Source organism: Chroicocephalus ridibundus, chromosome 10 (genome assembly GCF_963924245.1).
Source record: "Chroicocephalus ridibundus chromosome 10, bChrRid1.1, whole genome shotgun sequence".
In the NCBI taxonomy this organism is placed as follows: Eukaryota; Metazoa; Chordata; class Aves; order Charadriiformes; family Laridae; genus Chroicocephalus; species Chroicocephalus ridibundus.
In genome coordinates, this window is record NC_086293.1 from 22171679 (window position 1) to 22187042 (window position 15364).

General features: G+C 46.1%; 1 long non-coding RNA gene across 1 annotated transcript; it reads left to right on the forward strand.

Moving 5' to 3' along the window:
* Positions 1–2514: 2514 nt before the first annotated feature.
* LOC134521693 (uncharacterized) lies at positions 2515–4140 on the forward strand. The gene is made up of 3 exons (XR_010072838.1): positions 2515–2588; positions 3734–3922; positions 4073–4140. It is a non-coding gene; the product is annotated as an uncharacterized LOC134521693 (long non-coding RNA).
* The last annotated feature ends 11224 nt before the right edge of the window (positions 4141–15364 follow it).

The window sequence follows — 15364 nt, forward strand, 5'->3', positions numbered from 1 at the left end:
GGAGGTTGAGCTCCAACTGCTATTCCTGCCTGTCCTCCTTCACTTGTGCTCGTATCTTTCTCAGCCTCATTCCTTTTGGGTTGAAATTTTCCATGCTTCATCTTAGCCCAGTGACACGTTTTTGCTGAAGGTATGGGCTGTGCTGGTTGGAGCCCTCTTTGCGGAGCTCCTTGCTAATCTCTGCCCCGTGATTAATGTCCATCTTTCGTGTCTGAGGAGATGTCAGGCTGAAGAAAATCTTGAGGATGGATTTTGATTTATTTACTTGTTTATTTATTTGGGAAAGTGGCTTAAAAGTTTACATTTCAGTCAACTGGAACTTAAAAGGAAATCTTTTATTTAGATCTCCCCCAGTGGAAAACTGAACAGCTCTGGCAAAATTAAAGTTTTTCCATGGAACATTCGGATTTTTTGAAAACTACACTTTCTATTGAAAAAAATTATTTTGATCATTAGTTTTTGATCTGTTCTACTTTTTAAGGATGATTCAAAAACATAAAGGCAAAAATCTCCACTGCCTACGTCTAATATATCCGCCTTTTTTTTTTTTTTAGCATGACTTCAGTTCCATCTCCTTAGCGAGGAGGCTAGAAAAATTATTCAGCTTAAGGAAAAGCATTTTATCAGTTATGAAGTTGTGGGAATTTAAAATGGGTATCTTAGTGCAAGTATTGGATTTGCAGCTTGCCTTTTACCCTATCTGAATCGAGGATGCTGGACTTAAAAACCTGGTGTTCACTTAGTTAAGAGTATCTCTGGTAGGAGGCTTTTGGTTTGTCGGTGGCGTTTTTTTTAAGGACAGTTGAAATACAGAAAAATCTGTTTAGGACTGAAGAACTGAAAATTACCTCTGGGAACGGGGAGACCTCCATTCATGGTGATCCTGTAACAGCAATTCCAGAGTCGAATTTATCATGTACGCGACTCTTGTGGCTTAATACATGTTTTTCGTCCGGATTTTCAAACTTAAAGATTGTTTTCCTTAGACAGCCTTCTTTTTCTTAGAAAGTTAGGGTAACCAAATACTAAGCTTAACTAATTAAATCTTCAAAATTTAGCAAGTTCAAGTCCAAGGATTAATGGCATTACGAAGTTAATACAAGGTCATTGCGCAAATATAGAATTTTCTCTATTCCCTTCTCTACCCCATTGTGATGGGGCAGCTTCCGGAATGTTCAGAGATTGTCCCCGTGACTAGACGCCAACTTGGCGCTTTCAGACGCGCACATACACGTACAAAACTGGTGTAGTCTGTGCACTGAACGCACGAAATACTTCCTTGAATGCACCATGCGTTCAAAATGGCTAATTTGCAAAATGCCCAGAATACATCACAGTGAATGACTTGATTTGAAACATTAGAATAGGTGATAAGAAAGTCATGCTATGGAATCATTTATATATATATATATATTTCAAACGACTCCCACTTAAAGGGGGGAACAAAATCTTTATAATTAACATGATAGATAAGAGCAACTGTGACACTTTAAAGAAATGCGATGTATTTGATTTTTGAAGTAGAGTTTAAGATTCTAGGGATGTGTTCAAGAGAGAAAAAATATGTGCTCAGAGTTGAAAATGAAGAGATACTACAGATCAGCTTTAAAAACTGAGCAACCTCACCGAACTCCCCAGTTCCTAGTGGCCTTCAGCACGGAGCCTCCCGGGAAATGGGAGGGGGGCTAATTAAAAGAGACCTGGCAAAAGGGAGGCCCTACAAGGGCAGATTTAACCAGGGCTGCTTTTCCATGCCAATAGCTGTGCAAGGAGAAGACACACAAAGACCTAGCCGTGGTGGAAGTAACTCTTGAGCAATGCTGCCTCCTTGCAGACTTTGAAATAAAATGGCTTAGATGGTAGATGTAATGGGTGTTGTGTTGGCCATTGGATGGAGACTTGGTAGCCAGTTCAGTGAATAGTTTTGCTTAGTTTTCAGGTGTGCGATCCTAGGTCCTGTGTTGGGCTACGTTCCTATGGCCTCTCCGAAGACACGTGGGCAGGAGCTAGAGGTGGACGGTTGTACGGCAGGAAGGGGGAACGGGTGTTTCCCGCCAGCACTTTCGTCTGCAGAGCCCATCACCGGGACGAATTAAAAAAATACTGATTTCCGCAGCGCTCTTCTCATTTCTTAGCTGTTGCTAAGGCAAAGCTGTTATTAATTCAGGAGGAGTCTGCCTGAGCAAGAACTCTCCAGAGCCCAAAATATTTTGCAGAGAGTAAATATAAGAATTATTCACCTACCACAGAACAGCATCAGCCTCTGGGTGGAATGCGGGAGCTGTTTAACAGTGCGCAGAAACGTTTCCCCGCAGGTTTGGGCAGGAGTTGAAGGTTTGCGTATGCCCAATTGAAACGACAACTGAAAGCAATAAGCAATAAGATGCGCCCCGCCCCCCGCCCCCATCACCCCCACCACCATCATCCCCTCCTTTGCCTTGGTACTGGACGGGCTCGGAGGGGCGAGCACCCACCTACCCGAGTACCACGCCACTTCCTCTAGGACGCTAGGAGATTTTTCTGGAGCTCGCCCATCTGACCCAGTCCTCCACATGAGATCTGGCAAGATAATCGCTCCAAGCGTCTGGGTAAGTACTGTAAAATGCTTCAAATAAATGAATAGAAATCATCTGCTTCATAAATGCCAAGGGCTTTCAACATGTCGTTTCTTGGTAAACAAAGAATTTCAGCACGACAATATCTTAGGATGTTATTGGCCATATTTGTTCCCTCGTGCATATTGAAGCGAATGTGTAAAAGCCTTGCACAGCCATCCTTTGCGTCCTCCTTCGGCTCAGAGCTTTTCTCCCTGCTGCAGGGGAGATGAGGGGGCTGCTCTGGCTACCCCTCGACAGGCTGATCTGTCCCCAGGCCCCAAAACTCCTCTTTCTGTGATGGTGAAGGGCAGGTGGAAGTTCTGCTTACGCTCGGTTTTGCACAAAGTGCCATATACTATGATTAGAAAAAAAAAACAAAACAAAACATGTCCCTTTTTTTTTTTTTTTTTTTGGCGGACATTAGAATGCAATAAAAATATGTGTGTGCTTCCCCCCTCGCCCCCCAGCTAAATTGATTACATCTGGTGGCATGAAAAAAAATAGCCAAAATGTCAGACTGAGTCACACAGCCCCCTTGGGTGGTTATATTTATTTCAGGGTTGGAGCACTCATCAAAACAATTTATCCTTGGCTCTCCCTCTCAGCCTTCCCATCTCTGCGTTTACAAACTCTTCTCTGTTCCCTAACACTTGCATTGAGCCCCAAGCCCCCTCCTCCCCCGGGTCTTTCCTGTCCCCATCTTTTCCCTCTCCATGTCCTCTGGCCTGGCTCCGTCCCCCTCCTTCCCCTTTCCTACGCTGACCCCAGCAAACCCTGTGGCTGCAGTTCTCCGCTGGGGATAGCGGGGGAAGCTGGAGCGCGGACAAGACTTGATGTTTCTAGCGCTGTGTCACCTATTCAGCGTCTTGTTTCACATTGCTTGGGGTGAAGGGACGTGGTAGGACGTGAAGGGTGTGAGTGAGCTCCCTGCTGTGGTTTCCATCATCGCTGTGACTGGTGGGGCAGCTGGGGTGGGGACCGTGCCTGCTGGGGTGGCCACGGCTCTATCTCCAGCCTCGCCTGCTCTCCCTTGGCTGCCCTGACCTGCTGCAGTGCTGGAGGTGGATCTGCTGGTTCTTTTGGGGGATTATTTTTTGGGCTTGGTTCACCTGCGTCCTGAGTTTTCTCTCTGGCAGGGAGCAGCACCAGAAGCATCTGCAGGGTGAGGAGAGTCTGTGCTGCAGTGGGTGGGGAGGACCTCGTCTCCAAGAACGCAAAAACCTCTGTTCCATCTCTCTTCCCAAAACTCACCCTTCTGCCCAAATCGCAAGGAGAATGGCCGCCTCCTGCCTGCAGCCCGGGGGACGCCCTGTACATCTCGGTCTGTAAGTTCTATTGTGATCTGCTGCCAGGTTGTGCCCTCTGTCGTGCCTTGTGCCGACCACAGTTGCAGAAGACCAAGCCTTGTAGGAGCCTCGTGGATGTAAATGGCTGCAGAAATGCCTTTCTCTGTTTTTTCTCCATGATGATGAAAGGTGCTGGTCTGGCAGGAGCAGGGACTGAAACTCTTGGTTCCTCTTTCTCTTGGGCCGGAGGATTGTCCTGCACAGAAAGACCCCCTTGCTGTCTGCGCTGCTCCTACAGGGATCGATGACAGGTGAGGAAGATGGGGTTATCCTCCACTGTCTTGGCTGGGAGAGGACTTGAGAAGCTCTTGGCACCACCACCTCCGAGCTTAACGCTCTCTGTCCCATCCATTGTGCCTCCCGCTCCCAGCCTGGGCAGCGGGCTCCTGTTATACAGCGCGCCACATTTTTCTCCTGTGGTAAATCAGAGCCCCCTGGGATCTGGTATTGTGCTTTTTTTTTTCCCCAGGTATTTTTGTCTGTGAACCACAGAAAACTGAATAGCAGGAAATGAAGTGCAGATTGAGAACATGGTTGAGTGCACTTGCTAAAATAAAACATTGGGGGGGAGGGAGAGATTCTTTTATAAATAGAAAATGAAGTGTGTTTACTTTTTATTGATGAAGTATTTAATTGTGCTGAGGGTTTGAGAGATGTTCTTAGCAGCATCTCAGACTGTGCGTTCACTAGAAATGCCCGTTGTCTCCGGTACAAATACCTCACCAGACCGAACTCACCTGCTTAGTGGCCAGGAAGGGCAAGGGGATGTCAGGATTTTTTGGTGGTCTCTGACATGCCACAGTTGTGCCAGGAGGGCCGGAGAACTCCACTGGTATCTTCTCAAACTGGACTAGATGCCAAGTAGACCCAAAGGCTTGTTGATTGCATGCATTTGGCAGCAGAAGAGAAAGCCTCTGCCCATTGCCCCTGGCCAGTGTACTTCAAGTTTGGCTGGACAGGCTTACCCAAGCGGGGATTTTGGTGTCTGTTCGGCCTTTAGTCTTCATGCAGAGTCTGCCAGCAAAGCAAGGCCACACCAGAGAGCATCTCCTGAGCTGGCGCATCCTACACAGATACCTGAGCTGGCGCTGAAATGGCCCTGCTGAGGAAGCTGGGTTAACGTGGATGCTGCCACCACGCTGCCGTCGCTGTGCTGTTTCTGGGATGCTTCCTGAAGGTAACGTGCTGAACTCTGCACGGCGTCGCACTGTGTCGTGGAGCTGTGCCATAGACCCTCCTTGCTCTCTCTCTTATGCCTCTGACTTTTTTTTTTTTTTTTTTCTTAAGCGAGGCAACTAGCACAAGCACATGCAGGGTGCGGAGATAAGGCTGTGACCTTTTAGATTATTCTGTTGCTCTACTACAAATGCTGGATGGGTCCAGCCAGGCAGCTGGGCTCTTTTGTGAGGTTAAATTAGTCTCATTAATTCAGATGTCTAAAAGTAGCAGCCTTTAGTCATCAGTGACCTAGACTGCTTTTTTTTGGGGGGGGGGGGGGGGGGGGGGGGGGGGGTAGATCTCTAGAGGCCATCTCCCATCTCTGGAGCTCTTCTGTTCTCCCTGTGTTTCTGAATCGCTGTCTGAAAGATTGTACTTTCATGTTTGTTTTAATCCACTGAAGGATTATGAGGCTTCAAAAGCAAAAGGAGACCAAGATGCTTACAGTCTCCATGACAGGTCTGTGCACCTTCACAAGAAGCATGGGTGCAACCAAGAGGTGTTGCCCACAATTAATTAAATGGGGCTGCTTTTGTTTAGCTGTGTAAAGTGTGTAGGGAAGCTTTTAAGCACATGCCGAAGTCAGTGAGCACTAAACACCTTTATTAAAGCTTACTTGAATCAGATCCTAAATGTACAGAAATTGGACACACTGGTTGCTTTTCAGAAGAACCGATTATTGTTCACCCAAATGTCTACAGAACAGAACTGTCGTGAGGAACACCAGGTGAGTGTCCTCATCTCAACCAGCCTTCACCCCTTTCCAGCTGCGCCCGCGCAGGGAAAGCCACCATTCCCTTTAGCCACGAGAGCCGGTGGTGCCGCACACCACTGTCTCCACTTCCAGGCCAGATGGGAGCTGGGGATCTGTTGGAAATGTTCAAGCTCTTCCACCTGTCCCTGCAGCCATGGAGTAGAGCATGTAGAGATGATCCAGGCCTCTTCGTCTCGTCTATCTTACCTACTTACACCAAGTCGCTATTTCCAACAGCCCTGTGTGGACAACGCCTGAGCATTACGCAGCCTCCAGATGAAACAGCCACCAGCCCAACAGAGGAGACCTCATCTGTGAGGGAACTGCAAGTTCCTTTGCCTTCCTCGGGGATAAAAGCCTCTTGGCAGCTTGTTGTGAGCTTCCACAAGATGATCTGAATCCTGCCGCGTGGGAGTGGGTAGTCCCTGTGCTGGCCGGCGTGCCGGCAGAAAGTGGAAGGGGGGATTCGGGCAGAGAAGAAATTCTAGAGGGGAGAATAGATGCAAGAAATTCCTAGGAATGTTACAGAAATCAACATCCCCCCCTCTGCTCCTTCCAAACCAACCCACCTAAAAAATGCCGTTTTGTGGGCTATTTTGGAAAGGAGTCCATGCCTGGGGAATTTTTGGCTGATGCTTATGGCTTTTAGAAGTTTCTGGGAGATCAGACGGATAGAAACAGGAACCAGATGGGACTTCTAGCTGCTGGAAAAAAAGGAAGAAAAAAAGGGGGGAAAAGAAAAAAAATCCATCTCTTGTTTAAAATGTGAAGAGCACTTGTTCACTTTTGGGGAGTTTCCCCTTCACCCTGGATTTCTTATTTTGAAGCAATTTACCCCAGTTCCATGATATTCTCTCAGGACATTTATCTCTTTTGTTGTTGTTGCTAGGAATTTTTCTTTCTTTTGCAATAAAACCCAGTTTATTCTTAGGAGAATTTAAGCCTTTGCCTTACTAGATAAAAAGAAAGTCAGTGGTTGGTTTTGTTCTTGCAGCAGCCTCAACATCCCTTGGCCATTTACTCACCGAGTTTATCTCTGTGGGGCTGCAAAATATGAAAAAAAGGCAGTGGTAGTGGAGGGTAGAGCAAAGCTGGAGACAGCTCTGAGCTAGCAAAACCGAGCATGCGTAGGTCCTATTTGAGGTAAGTGGCCATCAAAGGGAGAGTTGCACCATACTGGAACGTGCGATAGACCCAAAGGTGGACCTTGGATGCACGGTGCCTGCAGTGACCCGACTTGTCAAGCACACTGTTGGATATGTGGTGTCTCGGCTGTTGGGTTTTGGGGTTGTGCATCCAAAAAACAGGCCTGGTCCAGTCCCAGGCTCCGTTTTATCAGACCTTGGCTCTGGAGCTGGTTCATTTCTGGAAAACATCCCAGAGGCTGAGTAGGGGCCAAGGAGCATTTTCCAGCTCCTGGGTCCAAGCTGGACTCTGTGCTGGGAGTCGCGGTCCAGCCGCGATCCGACGCCGTGCTGGGACTGGGCTCAGTTGTGCTTCATCCTCGCAGCCTTTTCTCTCCAGGCTGGCAGGCGAGAGGGGACCAGGGCAGCGGGGTACGTTACATCGTGACCCTGCTCTACTCGGGACAGCCATGAAATCTTATTCCCCGGCTGGTAGGAAGGAAGCAAAGTAGATACCACTTCATAGATGAAGACACTAACTGGATATTACCATACTTTTAAGCTTTGCCACTAATCTTCTTTTTAGGGTTCTGCTTTCAAGGAATTCTTTTAATGGTTAATTAGGGAGGTTTTTTCCTTCCAGTTTTCCAGATATTTACTGCTTCCTGGAAAAAAAATGCACTCTTCCCAGGTTCCTATCTTGTTTTATAGCCTTCCTTTTCTTGATAATCGTTTCATATTATTTCTCGTGCCCTCTGATCTGCAGCCATTCCCAAGATAGGGTCATCAGCACGAGGCAATGACCCTTGATAAACCTTCACCCGTGGTTTGTAAGTCAGTGTGAGAGGAAATCCGTCCCTGGGACTTAATAATGTATAAACTGTATTTCTAGGGAACTGATTGGAGGCTCCACAAACAACATTAGGACTATAGTGTGTGCGCTATGATACTTATTAGTGGTGATGCACAAAGTCAACTGTAGATATTTTAAGACACAATAGTTGATCTTTTGTTCGCGTTTTCAAATGTGCGTGCGTTTGAACACATGGCTTTGGTTCCGAGGTTCGTCACAGATGGACCTAACTAAGCCAGCTGCTTGAACCCTCTATTATGGTGACCAATTGATTAGATTAGTTTAAATGAAAAAAATGCCCCCAAATGTAAAGCTTTGGGTTTGAGTGTCCAATTTGAGTTCTGACTTTTGTGGCTTTCTTTTTTCCTTTGGCTCGGGCTGGTCCGGCAGGATGTCCCGTATTAGAATGCTGCTCGGTTGTTGTTGTTCTTTGTGGTTCCAGTGAGCTGTTTTTTTCAGAAATGTCTGGAAGGAACGAGACATAGGGGACTTGGTTCACAGGGTTTGTACAAAAGCTTTTATTTTCCCTTTTCTTCCCCCCTTCTTTTTGCTTCTCATGGATCTGATGTGCAAGTGTTGTCAGGAGATGACACGCTGAGATTTTTAAAGCAAAGCGCTTATCACATGACTCAGGTGACTGCTGTCGTGGTCAAAGCAGTATCATCCTAGGAATTTTGTTTGAATTTAGCTTCCAGCTCAAACAAAAGTCATCTGAGTAGGCAAGCTTTTACTGGTTTCACTTTGGCTTCCCACGTCGGTTTAATTTGGCCCATGTTTGCTCAAAATGTCTCCAGCTGTCTAGAAACTTGTTCCTAGCTTGCTGGAACATTCACAACCCTTTTGGCCAGTGTGACCTTAGTTATGAAGGCTGACTGTTGTTTATTTCAGATCATTTTTACTAGCTTTATTATATATAAGGCAGCTCACGTAATTGAAAGAGACAACTGCCTTGGTTGCTGTCCTTGCGTTTGCAGGTTATAAGTTACTGCTGTCCACGATGCATGAGATCTGCCAGAGAGCACCACCTCATTTTGTTCCATGGGAGTTTTTGCTAATATTTTCTTTTATATTATCACTCTTTTTGTTTCTCCGTTGGAAAGTTTCCATGTGTTTCACACAGAGGACCAAAGTGTCAGAAGATTAAAGGACTGTCTTTTTGCCCAACTAATATGAATTGGATGCTGAACTGTGCACTGCTCAGAAAATGAAAAGCCTTCTAAAGAAGTAAGTGGCTGGAAGGAGGCAGTGAAAATCCATCAGATTTGCATGACTAATTAGCTTATCCATTAGTTATTATCCTTGTGTTTACTTGTAACGAGAATCTTCAAAGATTATTCTATATTGGACACGTAGCTAATTTTTTGCTTACACAATTTTTTCCATACCAAGACACTACGGTGGTGTGTGCTGTACCTTGACAGATATTGTCCTCTCTTAGCCCAGGTTTCCATCCTCTGGAGGGTGTTGATCCTGCATCCATCAGTAGGGCATGGACTGAGTATCCACACAGCCCAGAATGTGCATGAGACGTTTTCTCTTTCCCTTGAAATTGGGTCTGATCTTCTGAACTTCACGGCAACCAGAGCCCAGCCTCGTCTCATGAGATGCAGGTGCCTCTGGGTGTCAAGTCCTGGTTTTCAGTAGCGTACCTTGCGTTAATCAGCTGCTTCATTCTCAGACAAGTGATCCTTTTGTAGAAATCATTAATGCACCATAGGGAGAAATCTTCTCTGTTTGCCTTTCTAATAGTTTTCTCAGTGTACGTTACGATTTCGTAAGAGAAACGTGGCTTCTGTAGTTGTCATTTTCAGATCTTCCTTAGTTTTAACTGTTGAGAGGGATATGTGTTGTCTTCCTTAAAAAAATTAAACGCCATCTTTAAATAGCTCCCCAAGTTTCTATATGTCCTACAATTAATTTAAATGTATTCATTGTTTGGGGTGGTATCTTAGTGCTTAAATTCCCAAAGCAGGGCACAGGAAGCATATTACCTTCAGGTTTTGAAACACCGTGGCTTAAAAGTAGAATTCTGAGGATTTTTTTTGGTTTTTGGTTTTGTTTGTTTGTTTTGAGCTCCCTGCTATGTCATTCTCTTAGAAGGGTTAGAACTGAAAAAGAGGATCAATGTAATAAACCTGGTACTGTTCTCCTCTTCCCGCCGCCGCTCAACCCAGCGGGTCAGTATCATTTCCTGGTTTCTGGCATTCACAAACTTCCACTGGACGTATAAAATTTTTCATTTACCACAAAAAGTCACCAAATTAAAAAAAAAAAAAAAAAAACCAAAAAAACCCAAACCCCAAAACCACCAACAATCTTTTGAGCCTGATGAGGCCTTTATCTCTACAAGGAAGCAAATAAAATCTGCCTCTGTGACCTAACTTGTCAGCTTTAAGAAAATTGTCTGAGCCTGATGTTATTGTGGAAGATGATTTTGCCAGCTCCATGATATTTTTCCTTTGCCAAGAACCTGCGGGGGTGTGCTGGATGCATTTTGCCCAGAATCAAAGTTCCTGATGTGCTTGGGACTTTTATCATCACCTACTCCAGACTGAAAGAAAGGTGGGAACTGCTGTCCTCTCCAAGCATTTGTCCATCGTTTCCGTAAGTTTGCTATAAAGCTTGTAGAAAATATTATCTCCATGTTGCCTGGAGCGCGTTCAGAGCATCTGCTGCCTGGACAGTGAGAGCAGTGACATTATTTCCTTTGAATCGTGCCTAAATTTCTGTGGTGCTATCCGTGCCTTGGTTCTCGCAGGTTCCCCGAGATGGGATTTCACAACGAGGACGTTCCCGGAGCATCTCCGGACAGCTCGTTCCATGGGGTGCATTGCCCCAAGGGAGACGGAGAGGAGACGCGCTGAAGATGACAACGGACCTGGCTCTGTGCTGGGAAAGCCTGAACGGCCCCGATTCAGCGAAGCCCACCCGCTGCTCACCTCCGAGCACCCAAACAGCCCTGGGAGGAGACGTGTCCCTACGGCGTGCGCTTAAGTGCTTTGCTGAACATGGGCCAAAGTCCAGCTTGGAGCCACCCTGCTCCCGCCAACTCCCTCTTTGGCGCCGCACCGTGGAGTCAGCCCTAGGCTCGCGCTGGAGGACGTTACGAAATCCTGGCCCTGACAGAGAGCAGATGCATTATTGGGAAGCCCTCGGGTCATGAGAGGGCTAATAGTCACATTCCTGGCTGGGATGGCGAAAGATTTACGCCGGGCGCTCGCTCGCCTCGCCCTGCACCAGGCCGGCTCCCTACTTCACCGGCCCCCTCGGCTTTAATTGTTGTGTTAATGGCCCTTTTATTTGAAGCAGATCCCCTGGCTTACAGAGGAGAATGTCATTATGTCGTATTTTAGATGTATTTACATTCTCCTTGCCACAGGGATAACGTTCTAATTATTTTCTATAGCTGACAGCACCAGCGTCTCTGGTATTAGGGACCCCTTAGACCTGATTACATGGTCTGTTTTTCTTCAAATCACCCACAAATGACAGTGTGGAGCAGGTTTATTATCAATTGACGTACCTTTGCTTAACGCAACTTGCTCCCAAAACAAATGTCCTGAAAAGATAATACATGTTTAGAGCATGTGTCTTCACTTGCGTGAAGGCAGATGGGCTTAGGAGGTCAAGCCAATGGTTGACCTCTCCTGACTGCTCAGACTATGCCACACACTCCCGGCACGGGTGGACCAAGGTGGTGTGGTGCCAGGTAGCGTTTCCCATGCAAACCGTACCCAAAAACCATCGAAAAGGACTGCTGTAAGTTTTACAGCTACTGTGTCGTATGGTGGAGAGCAACAGTATGGGAAGGGGATGGAGGTGCAGTGGGAAAAGAGGGAGAACTGGAGGATGTTAGCTTAGTTTTGCAGTGAGGTGTAGAGAGGTACCAGAGTCTGGTCTGGTGGGGTTGTACCTGTGTGAGAAGTTGGCTTTAGGGGAGAAGCTCGCTCGCTGGAGAAAGCTGTGCAACATGCAGCGGACTTGATGGACAGGGTGGTGAGAGGAGACGCCTGGCAGCAGAGTGTGCAGGGCTGGTGGACAGAGGTTGAGGACCACACGGAGAAAAGAGTTGTGATAGAAGACGAGACAGGAGAAGCCTGACAGCTTGACGAGAGGAGGTGGCGTGGGGGCCATTGCAGGGCTGGAGACAAAAGCAGAGGTGGTGGCTTCAGAGCAAGGGGTGAAAGCCAGGAATTGGCCGTGGAGGCACGGGAGCACACAGAAGTAGGGACAGCAATTGAGATAAGGAGAGTGAGAGACACAGTTATTAGAACAGAATGATTTGATTTATCCCGAGTCATTTATTCACCAAATTTTCCCCCTGAGATCTTAAACAGACTGAAGTGGTTTCAAATGTTGTCGTTATTTAGAACAATTCAACAAAATGTTTGTTGCTTTGAAAAGAAGGGAGGGGCGAGGGACGGAGAAAAGAAAGAAAGAAAGGAAAAATAAAAGCCTGGATGGTCTAGTTTGCCACATTTGAATTTTATTGCCGAATTGGGATGGGTCAAGAAAAATCACTCTTTCTGTTTTCTGAGCGGGAGTTTCACTTACAAAGCCGCTTCTGATGTGAATGCTTACCCAAGCTCAGATGCAGTCTCCATGTGTATTCAAACATGAAACGACAAAAAGCAAGTATTTGTGCTAGTGAAACCCTGTCGAGGAAATGTTTGTGCACCGGGACATCTCAACACGGAGACAATTTCATTACAAAATTCAGGCGCGTCTTCGTGGAGACTTTTCTCCTTGCAGCTCTAGAGATTATTTTATACTCGGAGCTGCTGGGCACGCAAGGCATTTTAAAAGCAAATAGAAAGGCAAAAACGCTGCCCCAAGGGAGTTACAATTTAAGTCAGACCAAAGCAGAGCGAAAATGCTGGCTGCGTGGTATTAAAAACCAGAAGGTGGGCACTTTTATTTGGAAAGCCAAGGATTCCACTGAGTTATTTAGTTTTTCTTGTGTGTGTGCATGGCTTCTGGAGCCGTTTGTAGCCCAGCTTAAAAGAAATGTGTCTCACTCCTTACCCTAATAACGTTGGAGACTATCTGCAAGGTTCAGTGAAAGGTGTGAGGAAGGTAGAGGTCTCAACGGTACTGTGTTCCTGTTTTGTTTTGTGAAAATAAAAAGGCAGGTGGAGGAGAGGCAACCAAACCGTTATTTCAACTGAAAGAAAAGCTCCTGCATGTGCAGAAGAAGCATTATTAGCCTTCAAGAAATCTGAGGGAGAGGAAAAGAAGGATAGGTGGTTTCTCGCAGGCATTGTGCCTGCAGCCATTGGAGAAGTTTCTATCACAGCTTGTACGTGAAAGTTGTACCTTTTAAGACACGGGATAATTCAACCATGGGATCATGAAGTCCAGGAAAACAGGATCCTTATTTCCGCCTCTCTTTGAAGTTACCTATTTCTTTTTAATTTCCTCGTATGTTTTTGGTGGATGGCACTTTGGGGATGCTTTTTTCAGCTCAAAGAACCGTGGATGAGCACAGCATCTCCTGTCTCTGCTGGAGAGTGTTTTGGGGGTGGAGGTGCTGTTGGATCATCATCCAGTTGGCCACAAGGCAAAGAGGAGCTACAGAGAGGATGAGTTACAATTTTCTTACCACTGTTTTTTATCTTGGACTGAGTAAAAGAACTGAGTATCTGCTACCCTGTTTGGTCAATTTGATCAGTCTGTTGGTCTTGGTGTGGGATGAGGAGTGACAAAGTGTGGGACTGGTTCTGTACTGATGTCCATTTGTGGAGTTTTGCTTGAGAATATTCAAGTGTGTGTGTCCTGTGTGGATTTGCTGCCCTGTGAACGTCCGAGCTGTAATGAGGTGAATGCTACTGGAAAGCAAAGGTTTAATTAGCTGTGCTGTTTCAATACTTTCCTAAAGTGCATTTGAAATCATACACTTAGTTGTGAAATCGGTCATCAATGCCGTGTTTGATGGTTACAGAAGTTATGTGGTTCTCCTTATCTTTTTTTTTCTGAGGATGCCCTGATCAGATGACTTAATTTTCAGAATGCAGCACAAAAGAATAAATTGCAAGTACTTTGTGAATCATTAAAGGAGAATATTATGAATAACTTAAAAGAGGAAATGCATGCTAGACTTTTGTGTCATGTTGGCTAATTGTCCAGTAGCAGAAAGGAAAAGAAAGGCTAAATCGATTAGTTCAGCTTGTTCGTTAGAAGTTTTTTGCTGATAACTTTTGAGTAGTTGTGCTTGGCAAACCAAATGTTAGTGTGAAGAGTATACCTGAGATTTGGGAGTTTGGTTTATTTTCTAAAATAAAAATGGTTGAATCACAGCACTGATGGATAGAAAAGCAGTGTAATACGCTTCTGGAGGGCTTTTCTCCCAGTGAGTCACACGCCATACTGATACAGCGCTCTTCTGAAGGGGGTCAATACGTAGTGCAACAGAAAGATAAGAGGGGACACGGTTTTGCCAGAAGCACTGCAAGACTGTGGACGTGCACACCAAGACATGCAGGAGCAAAACTCTAGAAAAGTTTAGTATCCATAAATCACTTCTGGTGGAGCCCAGGAGTGAGAGCACCCGCAGGACCCCTGGTATGGACAGACTCGGGGCACTACGCCTCCGCCACATACCGAATCTCCTTCCATGCTGTAGGCACCACCATCGTTATCTCCCCTCCAGTAGGGTCTTGGCCGGTGGAGACTCACAAGTCGCACTTCTGCATGGAGATCACTTTATCTTCATCAGGGGGTTGGAGGGCTGAGTCAGCCCCGCTGGGATTTGCACCAGTGGTTCCAGGAAGTCTGGGTATTTCAAACCTTAGGCTTAGACCTCTAATCATCCCCTTATCTAAACTGCCTAACATCTGAGTCTGCAAAATTGGGTTGGAAATCTCACACAAACATGCTTTCCCCAGCGGCATTTCTGCGTTTGTTTGCCAGTGGAGCCCGGGACTACGGAAGGGCACAGAAGATTCAGCTTTGAAACCAAAGGTTTTAGCAAAGTGTTGCGGGAAGGCCTGGTCCTTCCTTGATTGATGGCTTGCTTACTGCTTGCTGACAGCTGGAGACGTTCACCCTTTGGGGCAGAAACCCAGAGCTAACACTCAGAGAGGCAAGTGTTGACCCTCTCGGGCCATAAGTTTAGAGGAACCCAGTTCTTTTAAATTAATTTCCGCATCTGCTGGGGATGGAAGGAAGGGGTTGATTGCTTTCTTGTAACTTAAAAAGAAATAGTCTCATCCTAAAAGCCCTATTGTTCAATACGTGCAGAAATTGTTTATATTGTCTAAGGTGGTTTTTTCAACCCAAGAATTCAAAGGCAAGTGGTGTGAGGTCCTACATCAGGCCAGCATCTCTGAATCCCTCCCCAGGTCACTTTTTCAACCTCGCTTGGCCACGAAGCCTGAAGAGCTCTGAGATATGAAATTCTTACAGGTTTTGTGAGAATAGCTGGTTGAATGGGGATGACAGACTAAATTAGCACCCCTATTAGGAAGAGGTTG